The following is a 21400-nucleotide window of genomic DNA, read 5'->3' on the forward strand; positions in this document are numbered from 1 at the left end:
ACTCTGACTAGCACGTGGCACTGGTAGCAATCCTGAGATTACTACTTTTGAGGTCCTACTTTTTAATTTAGCCCCTAGCTCCCTAAATTCATCTTGTAGGACCTCATCCCTTTTTTTACCTATATTGTTGATATCTATATGCACCACGACAACTGGCTGTTCACCCTCCATTTTCAGAATGCACTGCACCTGCTCCGAGACATCCTTGACCCTTGCACTATGGAGGCAACATACCATCCGAGAGTCTCGGTTGCAGCCGCAGAAACGTCTATCTATTCCCCTTACAATTGAATCCCCTATCACTATAGCTCTCCCACTCTTTTTCCTGCCCTCCTGTGCAGCAGAGCCACCCGTGGTGCCATGAACTTGGCTGCTGCTGCCCTCCCCTGATGAGTCATCCCCCTCAACAGTACCCAAAGCGGTGTATCTGTTTTGCAGGGTAATGACTGCAGGGGACACCTGCAGTACCTTCCTTGCACTGCTCTTCCTGTTGGTCATCCATTCCCTATCTGGCTGTGTACCCTTTTCCTGCGGTAAGACCAACTCACTAAACGTGCTATTCACGTCATTCTCAGCATCGTGCGTGCTCCAGAGTGAATCTACCCGCAGCTCCAGCGCCGCAATGCGGTCTGTCAGCCGCTGCAACCGGACACACTTCCTGCACAAGTAGTCGTCAGGGACACTGGAAGTGTCCTTAACTTCCCACATAGTACAGGAGGAGCATAACACGTGTCTGAGCTCTCTTGCCATGACTTAACCCCTAGATAAACTTAATTTGGCAACAACAAGGCTAAAAGGTTACTGATATAGAAAAGAAAAAGGAAAACTACTTACCAATCACCAGCTAATCACTTACCACCTTGGCTGTGACGTCACATTTCGATTTCTTTTTACTTCTTTTTTGCCTTCTCTCCCTGCAGCTGCACCAGCTGGCCTCTTGTAGGCCTCACCGATGTCCCCAAACTTCCTGCTGCTCGCACGGCCTCACCAACGTCCCCGGACTCCCTGCTGCTCGCACTCCCGTCTCTCTGATGCGCTAGGCCTCTTATAGGCCTCACCGACGTCCCCGGGCTCCCTGCTGCTCGCACTCCCGCCTCTCCAACACGCTGGGCCTCTTGTAGACCTCACCGACGTCCCCGGACTCCCTGCTGCTCAGCAGGCAGTGACCAGTGGGGTACCGCAGGGTTCAGTGCTGGGACCCCAGCTATTTACAATATACATCAATGATTTAGATGAAGGAATTGAATATAATAACTCCAAGTTTGCAGATGACACTAAGCTGGGTGGTGGTATGAATTGTGAGGAGGAGGCCAAGAGACTTCAGGGTGACTTGGACAGGTTAGGTGAGTGGGCAAATGCATGGCAGATGCAATATAATGTGGATAAATGTGAGGTTATCCACTTTGTGGCAAAAACAGGAAGACAGAATGTTATCTGAATGGCGGCAGATTAGGAAAAGGGGAGGTACAACGAGACCTGGGTGAGATGGTACATCAGTCATTGAAGTTTGGCATGTAGGTACAGCAGGCGGTGAAGAAGACAAATGGCATGTTGGCCTTCATAGCTAGAGGATTTGAGTTTAGGAGCAGGGAGGTCTTGCTGCAGTTGTACAGAGCCTTGGTGAGGCAACACCTGGAATATTGTGTTCAGTTTTGGTCCCCTAATCTGAGGACGGACGTTCTTGCTATTGAGGGAGTACAGCGAAGGTTCACCAGATTGATTCCCAAGATGGCAGGACTGACATATGAGGAGAGACTAGATCAACTGGGCTTGCATCCGCTGTAGTTTAGAAGAATGAGAGGGAATCGCATAGAAACATAAAATTCTGACGAGATTGGACAGGTTAGAGGCAGGAAGAATGTTCTCATTGCTGGGGAGTTCCAGAACCAGGGGTCACAGTCTAAGAATAAGGGGTAAGCCATTAAGAACCGAGATGAGGAGAAACTTTTTCACTCAGAGAGTGGTTAACCTGTGGAATTCCCTACCGCTGAAAGTTGTTGAGGCCAGTTCGTTAGATATATTCAAAAGGGAGTGCAATATGGCCCTTACGGCTAAAGGAATCAAGGGGAACGGAGAGAAAGCAGGAAAGGGGTACTGAGGTTGAATGACCAGCCATGATCTTATTGAATGGCGGTGCAGACTCGAAGGGCCGAATGGCCTGCTCCTGCACCTAATTTCTATGATTCCATGTTTCTCATTTATCTTGTCAGCAAATGGATCCACGTGGTTAGCCAGACAGCCATGGCATTGAACTTGACCTTTAGGAGCCTGATGTCATGTGTTCCCCAGTCCGGTATGCATATTACCGACTGTTGCCTCTGCATTACACCACTGTTGTACCATAAGGCCTTGGAAGGAATGAAGAAAAGGAGAAAGAAAGAAGGAAAAAAAGAAAGAAGAAAAGAAGGAAAGAAAGAAAGTCTTGCATTTATATAGCACCTTTCACAATCACCGGACGTCTCAACGCGCTTTACAGCCAATTAAGTACTTTTGGAATGTGGTTACAAATTAAAATGGTGAAACAATGCAGTTTTCAGCCCTTTCTGCCTTTAAATAAATATGTAATATTAAAAAGAAGTCCCAAATGGGAATATTCAGCTCTTAAAGCTGAATTCCCTTCCTATCCTCAAAAAAGTGGACAAATGCCTCAGTGCTAACACAAATGACTCAGCAAGCCAGGGAAGGAGCAGCTAGGGTCTCGTTGCATCACTCCAGCCTTGCACAGGGGATCAATTCAGCAAGACAGGCCCTCTACAGGGGACAGGAGGCCCTCCAGAAAGACACTGCCTGCAGTCTTGCCCCCCACCACCCGGCTTCAGTGCTCAAACAAGCTGCATGACCTGAACCACTGGTCAAGGTCAATGAATGTATCTTCAAAAGCTGTCTCCTACCAACTGCACCACTAGCCTCACACGCTGCTCAATGGACCCCCACCTCCAATCACTCACGTACCAACAATCTGCACCACTCACGAGGCACATTTCCCATTCTTAGTCTCACCTCACCCCCTTGGGGGAGACCAAGGGCTTGGCAGAGCCCTTGCCCAGCGGTGGGGCTGAAAGGATGAAAGATGCTGGTATCCTCACACGTCATCCTCCCTCTGGCATGCACCTCTGCTTTCCCGCCCTCCCCTCACCACAACTCCACCTTTGTGCCTTCCTCGTTTCACACACCCAAGAAATGCAACCTGCCCAGCCAATGGGTGATCAAGACGAGGGAGAGGAGAGTGTAGAAGAAGAAACACCGTCACTCGATTTGACATTCCCAGCCACCAGCTCCTCAAGGGTGACCTGCAAGGCCATCAGCAGTGTCCCCCACTGAGAGTCAGCAGCCTTCCACCAGCCATGCTCCAACCACTGGGTAGCACTGCGTGACATCAGTAGGATAGACAAAGGCACACACAAGACAGTCACTAAGAGAATGGATATGGTGATGAGTTGATTTCTTGATGTCATACTGGATGGCTAGATGTATATAGGTGGATTGGAAAGTTTACTTTGTGGTGGCTTTTATTTCAGCATCGTGGCCAAGAGGACGCTGTGATGGTCAGTAACAGAGGGAGGGTAAGATGTGGGACAAATGTTGAAAGGGGAATTGGGGATGTGGTCACTGGTATTGCAGGTGATGATTCCATTCTGGATATCCTGGCCACAAAGGTGCTGTCTGGAATGCCTCCTTCCTGCTGCCTCCCCTGTTGTAAATGTGAAATGACAGCATAATAAGCTGGAAATACCCAGCATGTCTGGCAACATCTCGACCTGAGACATGAACTATATTCTCTCTCCACGGATGTTGTGTGACCTGCTGAGTATTCGCAGCATGTTCTGTCTTTTCAAAGACCTTCATTTACCATCCAGGCCCTTGCAAGCTGTCTGCACACTTAAAAAAAACTTTTCACATCTATTGCAGCAAGCCATCACTTCAATAAAATCAACAAAAAAACATTCAAAACATTAAATTCAAACTTACCTAAACGGTGAAGTGCTGACATCACCACTGACAGCCTGCTTGCACGCCAGGTTCACCTGGCACCCAGTGCTGAGTCCAGTGCTTGGGTCGAAGTTCATGCTTGTGACCTCAAGTCACCATTGCCTGCCGATTTACGTCACAAGAGTGCCATTTTGTTGGGGATGGCATTGCCGGTTACCAGCAGCGCAAAAGTAGGAACCAAATGACGGTGCCGTTGGACTGCCAGCAGCTGGTAAAAGAGCGGCGGCCGCCATTCTAATGGCGCTATGGAGTGGCGCTAGGGCCACGAATTTCAAACCCCAAGTTTCTGGTTAGTAGAAATTTCAATACTTTTAAACAACGTGGCATTGAAGTAGTTTAACTTACTGTCGATAGTAAAGGGAATAGATAGCTGTATGAAAATTCTTTACACTGCGGCGGTAAATGAGCGCAGCTACTGTTTCAATCCCAAGGTAGGACTCTGGTGTGTCAGCCATGGTTCAGTGGTAGCACTCTCACCTCTGGGTCAGAAGGTTGTGGGTTGAAATCCCCACTTCAGAAGACTTGCGCACATGATTCTAAGCTGCCACTTCGATGCAATACTGGAGGTGGCATCTTTCGGATGAGACGTTAAACCGAGACCCCGTCTTCCCTCTCAGGTGGAAGTAAAAGATCCCATGGCACTATTTTGAAGAAGAGCAGGGGAGTTATCCCCGGTGTCCTGGCTAATAATTATCCTTCAACCAACATCACTAAAAACAGATTTTCTACTGATTATCACATTTGTGGGATCTTGCTGTGTGCAACTAGGCTGCCACGTGTCCTACATTACAACAATGACAACTCTTCAAAAATACTTTCGCTGTAAAGCGCTTTGGGATGTCCTGAGGATGTGAAAAACGCTATATAAATGCAACTTCTTTCGTTTCTGATCAGCCCAGTTTGCCTCGTGTCCTCTATTTGCAACACTTGCACGGTGTCTGAAAGGTGGGAATCACATGCACTCTAAAATTTCTCAACACAATGCTAACACAATACTCTAAAACCATTTAACAAATATTTCCAATCCAAAAAGTCATCTATGCCAAGCTGTATGTATAATAACATACCTGATTGTTTCATTGTCTACTTTAGTTTTTGTTCAAAGTATTTCACTGATAGGATTTTGGGTTAGGGTTAAAATCCAAGTTGATACTTAAAAGTGCTTTAATATTACTACACTATCTGGATGGGCAACAGTACTGTTCTAATCTTAGAAATAATTTACATTATAGTTTGTTGCTCAAATCTGGGGCCTAGAAACTGGCTTGCTGTGTGCAAATTGGATGCCACGTTTCCTACATTAGAATGATACTTCATTGACTGTAAAACACTTTGAAACATTATGTGGTTGTGAAAGGTGCTATATAAATGCAAGACTTTCTTTTTTTTCCATTTCCGCAAACTCGGCATAGGAAACAACCTCTGAGCTGGAATGGCTAGGCCCGAGGCCCACCCGATTATTGGGCCTCGGGCCTCATTTGCATTAGAGTGAGGAGCCGCAGCCACTTGCTGGGCACACCCAGGTACCTCGCCAGTGAAGAAGATTTCGATTTCGGACCTTCATGTTACCGTCAGCACTCTCTGGTAGGGGGAAGTGATCGGGAGGGAGGGGTCCGATCGGGGGGCTGGCAAGGGCACTCGGCACTGCAGTGAAGTCGGAAGGAACACAACGGCTCCTCCGGGCTCCGCATTCAGATAAATGTGTTTTTTTTTTCATTATCTTTTTGGCGGTTGCCTGCAGCGATCCTTTAAGGATTGCTGGTTAGGCCACGGGTATTCTATATTTTCCTGAATGCAGCAAGCCTGGCCTCAACTGTGTTCAGGGAAGCCCAATTTTGCACAGACTGCCTCAAACAGGAGTTGGCCCCCTATTTCCATATGTGTAATGTATGCATCTGTGAGCATACTCACAGGTTTCTTACCTGGCAGGGGAGTAACCATGATCAGGAATTTGCGTTTTCCCAGGATGAGGCTAACCCATTGCACTTTGGGTGTGCTGACGCCTGCGATGTCCCCAAATGCGGGATACCCGACTGCAAAAATTTATGGAGCTGCTGCATTGTGAGTGGCTGAGCCAGTCTTGTGATCACAAGACTCAATAAAACCCCAGTTAATTGAGTTCAGGTTCTCCACGATGAGGTGCGCTGTTGTGAGCTTGGTGGATAAACCGGTCAGGTTCAGTTTGATTGTTAAATTGTTGCTAATAAACCAGCTAGTTCTTTACAGCAAATGTGTAGCTGTGAATTCTTAAGCAAAGAATCCATGAAGCAAATACACTACAATATGTAAAGGGCATAATGCATGCTTCAAACACGGGCCCTGCACACCTTGTATTCTGCCTTCACCAATATGGCGCACAATGCACTTCTGGCACGTAATGAGCCACGCCATATTGGATGTTTAGACACGCGCTTTACGCCTGAAAAATGGCCGTAAATGAATGATATCGAACTGGCCGCCCATTATAAACTTTGCCCAATTTTTCTTTTTTTTTTAATGTCCATGGAAGGGATCCTCAGGCAGGGCATTTAATAGGCAGCCAATTATAAAAAGGATCTAGAGGCACTGGAGAGGGTGCAGGGAAGATTTACACGGATGATACCAGAAATGCAAAGGTATAATAATCAGGAAAGGATGAACAGGCTGGGTCTCTTTTCTCTTGAAAAGAGAAGGCTGAGGGGTGTCCTAATAGAAACTTCTTTACCCAGAGAGTGGTGAGAAATTGGAACTTGCTACAACAGGGAGTGGTTGAGGCGAATAGTATCGATGCATTTAAGGGGAGGCTGGACAAGCATATGAGGGAGAAGGAACAGAAGGTTAAGCTGATAGATTTAGATAAGGAAAGACGGAAGGAGCATAAACGGCGGCATGGACTGGTTGGGCCGGATGGCCTGTTTCTGTGCTGTATATCCTGTGGAATCCTATGTAATATCACCCATTGTACACCATCACTCAGAGTTAAAATTATCCCCAATATCTTTCGTTAACAACTATTTCCATCTTCATTTAAGTTGACTAAACCACTACTGAGGAAAAATAATTCAGCTCTTCAGACCAGTGCTTATTTTGTGCTTTCTTCGGGATCGAGCACTCACGTGTTTATTGTGACCTACCTATGGTTAGTGAGGCCTTTATGATATCACAGTTCCTGCGACAAGCAGGGTTGGGTAAATTTGAGTCAAAATTCTTGAATATTTCATTAAAATTGCAATTAAAGCAAGTTTGCTGCTTTTTTTATGTAACAATTCTCAGTATGCCTTTCATTAAGCAAATTTACTTTGGTTCAATAGTTTCTCTAACCTTGTGTGATAATGTTAATTGACAGACATGTGTAAAGAATAGCTTTGAATATTTTACATCATAGAAAACAGGTGCAGATTTGGAAAGATGAAAAGGTCATTGGGGCGAAATTCAATGCATTTGTGCCTCCCGTTAGTGTCCCCTGGGGGGCTAACGAAGTGCAAATGCCTTACCGACTGGGCGTGGCGTTGACAACGACTCCCACCATATTGGGCTGGAGTCTAGCGGCAGCGCTATGGCTTTGTGCCCCAATCTCCTGCGTCCGGAGATCGTGATGTCATCGGCGTGCACATCGCCCGTTGGCAACCCGGCCCCGAAATTCACTTTCCTGCCCTGCAGCAGCGTCGGGTGAAAACACCAGCAGCTGCAGGAAATGTGGATCGAGCGGCCGGCCACCACCGGGGCGATGGTTAAAGGCGAGGTGGCCGAGGTATGTAAAAAAAACTTATCTTGGTTTTCGCGGTGCTGCTCCACGATCACTCTGCTAGAATGCTGGGCTGATCGCGCGGCACCCCTGGCTCCATGGTGGTCCATTTGCGGAAGCTGCAGCATGGGCCTTTCCCTTTAAGTGAGGGAAGGGCCCCTCGGACGTGGCAGCGCTGCGCGGCCAAGTGTGCAGCGCTGCCGAGGCGCCCGTCCCGTTAGTGCTCCAAGAAGAAAGTGGAGCGCTTGATTTAGTGTTCCACTTCCTTCGGGGGGGGGGGCGCTAATCCCAATTTTTGGAGAGGGGCGAAACTTTAGCATCTGGCGCTAGGTTTCCCGCCTCTCAAATGTTACCGGGGCGGTAATGAATTTCTCCCTCATTTTTCCTTGAAAGGGTTGTCAGATAGTGAACATTTATTAATTGGGCAAAAAACAATTATATTACATCAGTGCCCTATAAATGTTTGTGTCTCAAGAGGACAATAAGCATTCCTTGATTTGCCTTGCAATTAATCCCAGCTTCGGAGCAGAAATACACATTTTACTGTTAAAAGTCAGTTGAGTCCTGGTAAATTCAAATAGAAAATTAATCTAACCACAGTCTGAACAAACAAAAGCACTCTCACTTTTATCTCATTCCAATTGTAATTGCCGAGTGTTTTAATTACCCGTGGTTCTCTCATCTCAGCCCTGTGTTAATTCATCAGTATTAATAAACAATATGTGGGCGGACAAGAATGCCGAGGTAATTTTCACAAACAAATATAATTTATTCTAACTTCTGTTTCATTTTAATAAATGTTGCCAAATGGGTTTCGAGAATTGCTAATTGCTGCTGCGTCCCTGAAAAAGGAAGTATGCTTGGTTGCCATGATGCTGCTCCACAAACACGGCCAGTAATTCCTTGAAAGTATTGCCCACAGTCAGCAGATCTGCGTGCAATGCAGTGAAGGAGGGAATCACTCATTTTGAATTGACACCGGAAAGAAAGAAAGACTTGCCTTTATATAGCGCTTATCACGACCACCAGACATCCCATTGCACTTTACAGCCAGCCAATGAAGTGCCTTTTGAGGTATAGTCACTGTTGTAATGTAGGAAACACGACAGCCAATTTGCGTAGGCAAGCTCTCGCAAACAGCAACGTGATAATGATCTGCTTTAGTTGGTTAAGAGATAAATATTGGCCAGGATACCAGTGAGAACTCCCCTGCTCTTCTTTCAATAGTGCCACAGGATCTTTTATGTCCACCTGAGAGGGTTTAGCATCTCACCTGAAAGACAGCACCTGCGACAGTGCAGCACTCCGTCAGCACTGCCCTTGACTGCCAGCCTGGATTGTTGTGCTCCAGTCTCTGGAGTGGGACTCGAACCCACAACCTTCTGACTGAACGGCAAAAGTACAATTTCCCAAAAAATGTCAACATTTATTCTTTAGTTATCAACTTATGAATCCTGCAACTTTAAGTTTCGAATTTGTAACAATTTGTGAGTATTTTAACAAAAATATCAATATTTTATTGCATCTTTTCAAGCATATCCTTTGGAATTGCTATCCCATGTTTGAACATTGTTTGAATTGATTTTGGCTGTAAATCACAGACTTGCTACAAAATATTACAAGACTGTTTTAACCTTGCCTGCTGCAATAAAATTAGTTATCCTGAATTCACAGTGCTGGGTGAGGAAAACTTGGAATATTACAAAGACATTATAGATAACCCTGAGGTGTAATTCGCCAGAGGGTTCAGGTGCATGAGCAATGTGCCACGAACAGCAAGAGATGAGTGACCAATCGATGCTTTGTTTTGGTGGTAATGATGGATGGAGGACCATTGGCCAGGACATCAGGAAAACTCTCTGACTTCTTCAAATAGTGTCACTGAGCCACCAGACCAGGTAGAAAAGTCTGTGGCTTGATGCCTCATGAGAAACAGCCACTTTGTGCACTGTAGGGAGAGGTCCATTAGTATCATGTAGCTGCGGCTCAGTGTGTAGTACCCTCACCTCTGAGTTCGAAGGTTGTGGGTTCAAGCCCCACTCCAGGGACTTGAGCACATAAATCTAGGCTGACACTCCCACTGAAGTACTGAGGGAGTACTGCACTGTCTTTCAGATGAGATGTTAAACTGAGACCCCGTCTGCTTTCTCAGGACGTAAAATAACCCACGGCACTATTATGAAGAGGAGCAGGAGAGTTCTCCCTGGTGTCCTGGCCAATATTTATCCCTCAATCAACATAACTAAAAACAGATTATGTGGTCATTATCACATTGCTGTTTGTGAGAGCTTGCTATGCGCAAATTGGCTGCCGCGTTTCCTACATTACAACAGTGATTACACTCCAAAAGTACATTGGCTATGAAGTGCTTTCAGACGTCCAGAGGTTGTGAAAGGCGCTATATACTTGCAAGTCTTTCTTCTTTCTACTAGCACAACTCCTAGGACTGAGTGTGTGAGAGAGCAAGATAACATAACATCCTATTGAGAAAGGGTTAATGAAGGTGAGAGATAGGAAGGTAATCATTTTATGGAAATTTAAATCGTACTATATATCACTATTGGAGTTATAGTAAAATTACTGGATTGATGGTAATTGGATTGAAAGGTTTTAAAAAAAGAGAATTACGCGAAGTCACGTAATGACGTCAAGCCTTCTTACAAACCTGCACAGGAGATAACCCTTTCCACTGACAGCTGTTTTATTTAGTTCACCAAACAACTTTAGCATCGCTGCATGAAATTAAAAAAAATACTGGACATTATTAATTTGGGTATCTTAATTTGAAGTGAATATTTTTCCACGTGCCAGAAGGAAAATAAATAAATTGTAACAGTTATAAAGAATATGGAAAGATGGAATTAACATATCTAGGGTACATAATAAGGGAAAAGACAAATGCCCAAGTTCAGAAAGGAGGCTATTAGATCGATACCAAAGTCAGGGACCGTGAAAGGGGTCAGGTACATTTGAAGGGCTCTACTGGTTGAGGTTATTGTTGTTAACATATATCGGGTGCATATATTGGGGCGTGGAGGCCCTGACCTGCGTGAGAACACCAGCAGCAGGTCGGGGCCAGGGGCCCAGGGGCAGCACGGGCCAGCCCACACTGCGATATTGCGCGCACTAAGTCCGTGCAGCAGAGCAGGTCTACAGTTGTCTTGGATAACCCTTGCCACTGGACCAAGATCTAGCTCTGTCAAGCCTGTGTGGTGACTGGTGTGCAATGGCTACCACACATTAAAAAAAACCTGCGCAGGCATCTTCCACCCTTCAGGATATAGTTCAGGATCTGGAATATTAAGTCCTTCATTGGAACACCTGTGAACTCATCCTTTTTTGGTGTGGAAGCAAGTCATCCTCGTTTCGAGGGACTGCCTATGATGATAATGATATTGGGAGCATAGGAATTACTAGACAAATAAAGATCAAGGTCCATCTAGTTCCACATACTTCTTCTGGAGAAGTGAGCAACTTGCTCGAAAATCAAATTAATAATTTTCTTCAGCCAACTTCTACAAGGGGAGTGTTCCTTTGATTTAAACTCTTCGAACATGGATGTGATCAGAATTCAGTATGGGTGAACCTTTTTTTTTGCTGACATTGCCGGCAAGGAGAGCATTTATTGCCCATCCCTAATTTCCCTCAAGAAGGTGGTGGTGAGCCTTAAGTGTCAGCCAGTTCTGTACCCCAGAGAGAAGTGAAAGCTGAGTCATTGAATATATTCAAGGTGGAGATAAGCAGTTTCTTGGACTATGGGGGCGTCAAGGGTTATGGGAAACAGGCAGAGAAGTGGAGTTGAGGCCAAGATCAGCTCAGCCATGATCCTATTGAATGAATCAGGCTCGAGGGGCTGTATGACCTACTCCTGCTCCTATCTCTTATGTTAACTGGCCAGACCGGGTAAGGGCGGCAGATTTCCTTCCTTAAAGGACATTAGTGAACTAGATGGGTTTTTACGACAATCCAGCAGCTTTACAGTCACTATTACTGATACCAGCTTTTTATTCCAGATTTTTTATTTTCAATTGAATTTTTAATTGAATTTGAACTCATGTTTCCAGATCATTAGTCCAGCCTTCTGGATTACTAGTCCAGTAAGATAAGCACTATACTACGGTACCCGTAAAGAGTACATTATGTCCCTTCCATGCTGTTGAGTGTGTTGCTGCTCGAACAGGTTTTGCCAAGACACCACTCATCGGGTTGGAAATTTGGTTGAAGGTTTTTTAAGGCATTAATGTCGGGCGGGTGCGGTTTGCAACAGCAGCCAAAAAATTCAGTGGTTGGGGAGGCGTTCCACATTTCTCTCAGGGTGCTAGGCCGGGTGAGCAACTGAATATCCCGTGCTAAAGAGCCAGCTTTGTAGTGTCCTAAGAGAGCCCTCCTTGCAAAACAAAATTGGACCAAAAACACAAAAAACATTCCCTATACATCACTCACCCCAAATAAAGTTAAATTGCAAAAACAAATATCAATCACACTGACCTCACGCAGTCATTCCTTCCCGTAGCGCCCCCAGGACAGCTCTGCATGCCAGCTTTCTCTGGCGGAGTCACTAGGGGGTGCTATGGGTGCAGCGCAAACCAAATATTGTCTCTGTATCGATACCGGGGGCGTTGCATACCGGCGCTACGCTCCCGCGATACTCCTCAGCGCCGCAGGTACCGGCACACTGAATTTGCCGTACGGCAAACGAATTTCTAGTCCGTATATGTCTTACAATTTCACCACTCAACATGAATCATCTTGTTCTTACCTGAAAGATGTCCTTGATTTCATTCATAGATTCATTTGGTCAAAGTATCAGATTGTAGCATCTTCCTCTATAACTTACTGCTAGTAATATTTGTGAATTAACATTTAACAAGTCCATATAACAGTCCTCTATAATAGCAAAGGCATTAAGGCATTTAAAATAAAAATATTGGAAGGGTTTTTAAAAATTAATTTGTAGGATGTGAGCATCGCTGGCAAGGCCGGCATTTATTGCCCATCCCGAATTGCCCCTCGAGAAGGTGAGCCGTCTTCTTGAACCGTTGCAGTCCGTGTGGTGAAGGTGCTCCCACAGTGCTGTTAGGGAGGGAGTTCCAAGATTGTGACCCAGCGACGATGAAGGAATGGCCGATATATTTCCAAGTCAGGATGGTGTGTGACTTGGAGGGAAACTTGGAGATGATGGTGTTCCCATGCGCCTGCTGCCCTTGTCCTTCTAGGTGGTAGAGGTTACGGGTTTGGGAGGTGCTGCCGAAGAAGCCTTGGCGAGTAGCTGCAGTGCATCTTGTAGATGGTACACACTGCAGCCACAGTGCGCCGGTGGTGGAGAGAGTGAGTGTTGAAGGTGGTGGATGGGGTGCCGATCAAGTGGGCTGCTTTGTCCTGGATGGTGTTGAACTTCTTGAGTGTTGTTGGAGCTGCACTCATCCAGGCAATTGGAGAGTATTCCATCACACTCCTAAATTGTGCCTTGTTGATGATGGAAAGGCTTTGGGGAGTCAGGAGGTGAGGCACTCGCTATTATTACCAACAGTCATTTTGGGGCTACAATAACAAATCCAAGAATTTAGATTGTTTAAAAAGAAAGACTTGGATTTATATAACGCCTTTGATGACCACCGGACATCTCAAAGCCCTTTACAACCAATGAAGTACTTTTGAAGTGTAGTCACTGTTGTAATGTGGGAAATGTGGCAGCAGCCAATTTGCGCACAGCAAGCTCCCACAAACAGCAAAGTGAAAATGACCAGATAATCTGTTTCTGTTATGTTAATTGAGGGATAAATATTGGCCAGGACACCAGGGATTACTCCCCTGCTCTTCTTCGAAATAGTGCTATGGGATCTTTCATGTCCACCTGAGAGAGCAGACGGGGTCTTGGTTTAACATCTCATCCGAAAGATGGCACCTCTGACAGTGCAGCACTCCCTCAACACTGTATTGGAGTGTCAGACTAGATTTCGGTGTTCATCTCCCTGGAGTGGGACTTGAACCCCCTTCTGGCATAGAGGCAAGAGTGCTGCCCACTGAGCCACAGCTGACAATTTAGTGAAATATAGTGACAAGATTTTCTCACTTCCTTCTGAACTTTAACTGTCCTTGCAGCACATACAATACGGATGTGTGCAAGTATCGGGAAATAATAAAAGTACATGACTCCCACATGAAGGTAACATTATGCCTTCGTTGTAGATTCAGTGCAAAGTTATTGTGACCCGCTGTGACATGACTAGAGGTCACTGAGGTTGTCATGTATCTTACATTATTATATATTACTGTATCCTAACATGCTATACATTACTATAATAAGATATGACCTGTAACCACCAGCATACTTTACCACCAGGGGTGCACTTGCAAGAGACAGGTATATAAGGACAGGTCTCAGGCAAGTGCAGCAGTGCAGAGCTGTGAAATAAAGGTGCAGGTCCAGAGTGACCTTGACTTCACTACATGCCTCGTGTGAATCTGAACTGAGGGGAGAGGACTTTACAGTGGCGACGGGTTACGGAATTACAGAATCCACAGAATGGCGAACAACGGATCAGATAAAAAGTACAATGCGGGAGACAATTGGGAGGACTTTATAGAAAGGCTCCAGCAAAGCTTTGTAACCAAAGACTGATTAGGCGACGATAAGGCAGACAAGAGAAGAGCCCATCTCTTGACCAGCTGTGGGTCGAAAACATACGCTTTAATGAAGGATCTGTTGGCACCCGAGAAACCAGCAAGCAAGTTGTTTGAAGAATTGAGCACACTGGTAAGAGACCACCTGAAGCCAGTGAGCAGCCTACATATGGCCAGACACAGGTTCTACAACTACAGACGCTGTGTGGGCCAGAGCATACCCGACTTTGTGGCGGAACTTCGGAGGCTGACTAGTTTATGTGAGTTCTCCGATGAACTAAGGAGAGAAGTACTGAGAGACTTTTTCATTGAAGGAATAGGCCACGCAGGCATATTCCGAAAGCTCATAGAGACCAAGAACCTGACCTTAGAGGCAGCAGCACTGGTTGCACAGACATTCTTGGTAGGAGAAGAAGAAACGAGGTTAATTTCCAATGCAGGTACGACAACTAACAAAATATTGGAACAAGAAGTTCACAGCACGAAACAAGCTGCTACCCCCACACACAGACAAAACCTGGCGAACAGGTTCTCGACAGCAGGCAGAAGCCATCAAGGGCCACAGGAACGGCCGTTCACACCTCTTCAACCCACAATGCGAGCAATCAACTACAAACTGAGAGAAGCTCAAGAGAGATCAGCCAGACGCAGCTCATTCTTTGCGAACTCTTTGAACAATGGAACAGGTCTGTGCTGGAGGTGTGGGGGTGGGCACTCGTCAAGGGGATGTCGATTTCAGCAGGCTGTTTGCAGAAATTGTGAATGTATGGGGCATTTGGCCCGCATGTGCAAAAAAACGGCAGCTCGACTGGTATATGAATCGGATGGGTCGGAAAGTGGACCAGAAGATGGTGGGGACAGTACCCGGGACACCGGTGTACAGCGGGTCAACACGATCAATGGCCGCTGCTCCTACAACAGGACGCCTCCTATAATGATGAGGGTCCTACTCAACGGGATATCTGTCAACATGGAGCTGGATACAGGAGCGAGTCAATCTCTCATGGGGGCTCAACAACTTGAACAACTGTGGCCGCATAAAAGAGACAGACCAAAACTCTCAAGGGTCGACTCCAAACTAAGGACCTATACCAAAGAAATCGTACCAGTCCTCGGCAGCGCCATGCTCTTTGTCACACACAAAGGGACAGTGAAACGACTTCCCCTGTGGATTGTCCCCAGAGACCCCCCAGCACTGCTGGGGAGAAGCTGGCTGGCAAAACAAAACTGGAAATGGGATGATGTCCATGCCATGTCATTAGAGGAATGGACCTCCTGCTCAACAGTTATAAAGCGATTTGAACATCTCTTTCAGCCAGGTGTGGGCACTTTCAAAGGGGCCAAAGTCAAAATCTACATCACACAGAATGCTAAACCAGCCCATCACAAGGCCAGAGCTGTACCCTATGTGATAAGGGAAAAAATTGAACACGAACTAGACAGGCTTCTGCGGGAAGACATTATATCACCTGTGGAATTTAGGGACTGGGCAAGTCCCATCGTCCTAGTCATGAAGCCTGATGGATCCGTAAGAATCTGTGGGGACTACAAATCTACCATAAACAGAGTCTCCCTACAGGACCAGTACCCGCTGCCCAGAGCGGAGGACTTATTTGCCACATTGGCTGGAGGTAAACCATTCTCAAAATTAGACCTCACATCTGCGTATATGACGCAAGAATTGACCAAGGAATCCAAGCTACTCACCACCATCAACACACATCGAGGCCTTTTCATGTACAATCGATGCCCATTCAGCATCAGGTCGGCAGCTGCCATATTCCAGCGCAACATGGAGAGTCTGCTCAAGTCCATCCCGGGGACGGTTGTATTTCAAGTCAACATACTTATCACGGGCAGGGACACCGACTCCCATCTCCGTAATTTGGAGTAAGTATTAAAGCGGTTGGATCGGGTAGGCTTACGAGTCAAGAAATCCAAGTGCGTGTTTCTCGCACCCGAGGTTGAATTTTTGGACAGAAGAATTGCCGCTGATGGAATCCGCCCAACAGAGTCCAAAACAGAAACAATTCGCCTGGCACCCAGGCCCCGGAATGTCTCAGAACTGCGCGCCTTTCTCGGGCTACTCAATTACTTTGGGAACTTTATGCAGAACTTAAGCACGCTGCTGGAGCCTCTCCACGTGCTACTCAGGAAGGGGTGCGATTGATTTTGGGAGGACGCCCGGGAACGCGCCTTCAATAAGGCACGCAACCTTCTGTGTTCCAACAGTGTTTTGACTTTCGTTGACCCAGGTAAAAAGCTAGTTCTCACATGCGATGCGTCAGCGTATGGGGTCGGGTGCGTTTCGCAACATGTCAATAGTGCGGGAAAATTACAACCCATAGCTTATGCCTCCAGGTCACTTTCGCGGGCGGAGCGCGGGTACGGAATGGTAGAGAAGGAAGGGCTCGCGTGTGTGTACGGTGTCAAAAAGATGCACCAATACCTTTTCGGGGCCAAGTTCGCATTAGAAACCGACCACAAGCCCCTCACGTCCCTCCTATCCGAGAGCAAGGCAATAAGCGGCAACGCCTCGGCGCGAATTCAACGGTGGGCACTCATGCTGGCGTCCTACGACTATACCATAAGGCACAGACCAGGCACAGACAACTGTGCCGACGCGCTCAGCAGGCTACCCCTGGCGACCAGGGAAGGGTCTGACGAATAGGACTGTGAGATATTCATGGCAATCAATGCCTTTGAGTCCACAGGTTCGCCCATGACGGCTCGCCAAATCAGAGCCTGGACGGCCAGCGACCTCACGTTATCCTTAGTAAAAAAGATGTGTCCTAACCGGTGACTGGGCAGAGGCTCGTGATGCCTGCCCTGAGGAATTAAAACCCTTTCACAGGCGCATGCATGAACTATTACTACAAGCAGACTGCCTGATGTGGGGCAGCCAAGTAGTCATACCTCTGCGAGGCAGAGAGGCATTTGTCCGGGAGCTCCACAGCGAGCACCCGGGGATTGTTCTCATGAAGGCCACAGCCAGATCACACGTCTAGTGGCCTGGTATTGACGCGGACTTGAAGCTCTGCGTCCGAAGGTGCACCATTTGTGCTCAACTCAGCAATGCCCCCAGGGAAGCTCCACTGAGCCCCTGGCCCTGGCCTACCAAACCGTGGTCGCGGGTGCACGTAGACTATGTGGGCCCATTCATGGGCAAAATGTTCCTCGTAGTTGTAGATGCATTTTCAAAGTGGATCGAATGCACCATTTTAAACTCGAGCACAACCTCCACCACTGTGGAGACCCTCGCAAGTTTCCTCATTAGATGACCCAAAATTATATGTTTGCAACGCACGGAATCCCTGACATATTGGCCAGTGACAATGGTCTGTGCTCAGAATTCCAAGACTTTTATAATTGACCACGGCATAAATCACGTCAAGACGGCACCGTTCAAGCCGGCCTCCAACGGCCAGGCGGAGAGAGCAGTGCAAATCATTAAACAAGGCATGCTTAAAATCCAAGGTCCCACGCTGCAGGGTCGCCTGTCGTGACTGCTGCTGGCATACAGATCTCGTCCGCACTCACTGACTGGGATCCCCCCCGTGCAACTGTTGATGAAAAGGACTTTAAAAACAAGGCTCTCATTAATCCTCCCAGACATGCACGAAATCATTGAGGCAAAGCGCCGTAAGCTGACTGAGTACCATGACAGAAATTCGAGGGGGAGATGGAATGAGATAGGAAACAAAGTGTTTGTACTAAACTATGGCAGGGGTCCCAAATGGCTTGCAGGGACAGTAACGGGCAAGGAAGGAAACAGGCTACTGGTAATACAAATAGACAATGGCAAAACCTGCCGGAGGCATGTAGACCAAGTCAAAAGCAGATTTACCAACAACACTGCGGAACCAGAGGCAGACTACAATGTGGAACTCGCACCACACCTGGTGGACAGACAGAGGGAACAACCTGAGGAAAGGGCAATCCCAACAGACAGTCCAGGCGAGTCAGCAACAATCACACCAATCGAAACAGACAGCCCAGGCGAGATACCAGCAACCACACCCAAAGAAAAACAGACACCAAGGCAAACAACTGAACCACAACTCAGACGCTCCACGCGAGAGCATAGACCACCTGAGAGACTGAACCTATAAAGACAATAAGACCTTGGGGGAGGGTGATGTCATGTATCTTACATTATTATATATAACTGTATCCTAATATGCTATACATGACTGTAACAAGATATGACCTGTAACCACCAGCATACCTTACCACCAGGGGTGCACTTGCAAGAGACAGGTATATAAGGACAGGTCTCAGGCAAGTGCAGCATTCCAGAGCTGTGAAATAAAGGTGCAGGTCCAGAGTGACCTTGACTTCACTACATGCCTCGTGTGAATCTATACTGAGGGAACAGGACTTTACAGAGGTTATCCAGTGTAATCAGCACATTTAAAGGGAAATTGCCTCTGTTTTGGAGGGGGAGGGAGCCCAGAGCAGGTGTGTCCTATCCTTCATGGCCGTGTCATGCCCTGGTGATGCAAAGGCACTTTACAAAGTGAATTTTATCCCCACAATGCAATGTTACATCACTGAACTTCCCAATAATTAAACAGTGAAAGAAAAGGTTTTCAGTTTCCATTTCCTAGATCACAGTAATAATAGTGTGTGACCTTTAACGTTGGGAAGCACGTGAGGGCTTTGGAGATGGTAGGGAAGAGATTAACTCGAATGGTTCCATGGATGAGGGATTACAATTACGTGGATAGACTGGAGAAGCTGGGGTTGTTCTCCTTGGAGCAGAGAAGGCTAAGGAGATTTGATAGAGGTGTTTAAAATCCTGAAGGATTTACATAGAATTAATAAACAAATTGTTTCCAATGGTTGAGGGGTTGATAACGAGAGGGCACAGATTGAAGGTGATTGGCAAAATAACCATGAGGAAAACCTTTTTTACGCAACGAGTGGTTGGTTAGGATTTGGAATGCTCTGCCTGATAGGGTGGTGGATACAGATTCAATAGTAGCCTTCAAAAGGGATTTGGATAAATACTTGAAAGAGATGCAGGGAAATGGGGAAAGAGCGGGGCGAGTGGGACTGACTGGTTTGCTCTTCGAAAGAGCCAGAGCAGACTCGCTGGACCGATCTCCTTCTGTGCTGTACTATTCTATGATTTAACAATGATTATAAGAATGTACTCCCCTATTCCTCACTATTCAAAATTTGTGCCTGTCTTATTTATTCATAGGCAAGAAGTTTCCACTGTTAATTCTAGTATTCTGCAGGCAATTTTACCCTCTGATTCCATCCATTTGTTCTCATTGATACATATATCGTGTCACCATTCTATATGTGAGTTCCACCAGTATCCATCCAACCTGTTACTTGTACTCGTGTGTATACTTGTGTAAATGCACAATGTATGCTCATATCATCTGAAGAGGGCTCACTGTGACTCTGAAACCTTGTGCTTTGTATCATAACAATACTTCTTTTAATGTAGTGCCTTATCGTCAATGCATCTTAAAACACTTCACAGTTTTACTTTGTCTCACCACCTCAGCTTTGGCTTTCTCCACAAGGCCTATCCAGAGTTGGGACCCAGCGTGTCAGTTTTGGAGGGTGCCAGTCTTCAGTCACGCATCATCCATGCATTATTCGTGCGAATCTCCTCCCTGTGAGCACTCCATTACTAATTGCAGGCTCCTCATTCTCATCTTCAAACACAATGTGGGCCTCAATGGCGTCTACAACATATGATTATACAGAATATACGGCACAGAAAAAGGCCATTCAGCCCAATCAGTCCATGCTGGCATTTATGCTCCACTCAGGCCTCCTCCTATCTTTCCTGATCCAAATCTATCAGCATAACCCTCTATTCCCTTCTCCCTCATATGCTTGTCTAGCCTCCCCTTAAATGCATCTGTCATCATCATCAAAGGCAGTCCCTCGGGGTCGAGGATGACTTGCTTCCACACTAAAAATTAGTTCTCAGATAACTGAAGAACTTTATTTTAAATGGTGCAAGATGCCTGTGCGTGAATTCTTTTAACGTGGGGTGGCCGTTACACACCAGCCACCACACGGGTTTGATGGAGCAAGGTCTTGGTCCAGTGGTAAGGGGATCCAAGATGACTGGAGACCAGGCTCCGCCTGTAAAGAGGGTGACTGGATTTGATGTCACCCAAATCGAGGGCGCTGATTGCAGTGCGGGCAGGTACAGCTGGAGCGGCGAGGTCGGGGCTAAGGAGCGGCAAGAGTTCGTAGAGGGACATGATCGGGCCCAGGAGAGACATGAGTTCAGGGCCCAGAAGAGCCGAGGGCCTAGGGGCAGCACGGGTCAGCCCACACTGTGATATTTGTGCATGATAGCTCCGTGCAGCAGAGCTGGTCTCCAGTCGACCTGGTTAACCCTTGCCACTGGACCAGGACCTAGCTCTGTCAAGCCCGTGTGGTGGCTGGTGTGCAACGGTCACCACACGTTAAAAAAATCCACCCACAGGCATCTTCCACCTTTCAACATGTAGATCGGAACCTGGAATATTAGGTCCTTTATTGAACACCTGTGAACTCATCCCTTTTTGGCGTGGAAGCAAGGCATCCTCGATACAAGGGACTGCCTATGATGATGATTCGCCTCAACCACTCCCTGTGGCAGCGAGTTCCACATTCTCACCATTCTCTATGTAAAGAAGTTGATGCTGAACCTTGTGAAACTTTAATCAGCATTGGTGCGCATGGTTTATACAACCATACTACATATCCTGTGCATTTGGATTGAAACCAATTTAAAAACACGAGTATAAACAAGTCTTCAGATAACTGCTTGTTTGGAGAATGGCTTTGCACTCTCCTCCAGCTGAATGTAATTTTATTTGAAAAATGCTAATGTTGGAGCTGAACCCTGACGAAATGTGATCTGGGAAAGGAGTGGAAGTGTGTTATTTGCCGGCATTCATAAACATTTTGTTCGACTTCAAAGCTGGTGTGGCTATATGTCTCCGAGCCTGGCATCCCATCAGCGGGCCGCTCATGCGTGAAATCTGTGTGAAATGATTATCAGCACATCCCACTCACTCCCCGGGGAATCTGCCATCC

General features: G+C 46.6%; 1 non-coding gene across 1 annotated transcript; it reads left to right on the top strand.

The window, feature by feature from the left end:
- Positions 1-5904: 5904 nt before the first annotated feature.
- Positions 5905-6060, top strand: LOC139239257 (U1 spliceosomal RNA). Its single transcript, XR_011588627.1, has one exon. It is a non-coding gene; the product is annotated as a U1 spliceosomal RNA (small nuclear RNA).
- Positions 6061-21400: the final 15340 nt, after the last annotated feature.

Source organism: Pristiophorus japonicus, chromosome 26, assembly GCF_044704955.1.
Source record: "Pristiophorus japonicus isolate sPriJap1 chromosome 26, sPriJap1.hap1, whole genome shotgun sequence".
NCBI lineage: Eukaryota > Metazoa > Chordata > Chondrichthyes > Pristiophoridae > Pristiophorus > Pristiophorus japonicus.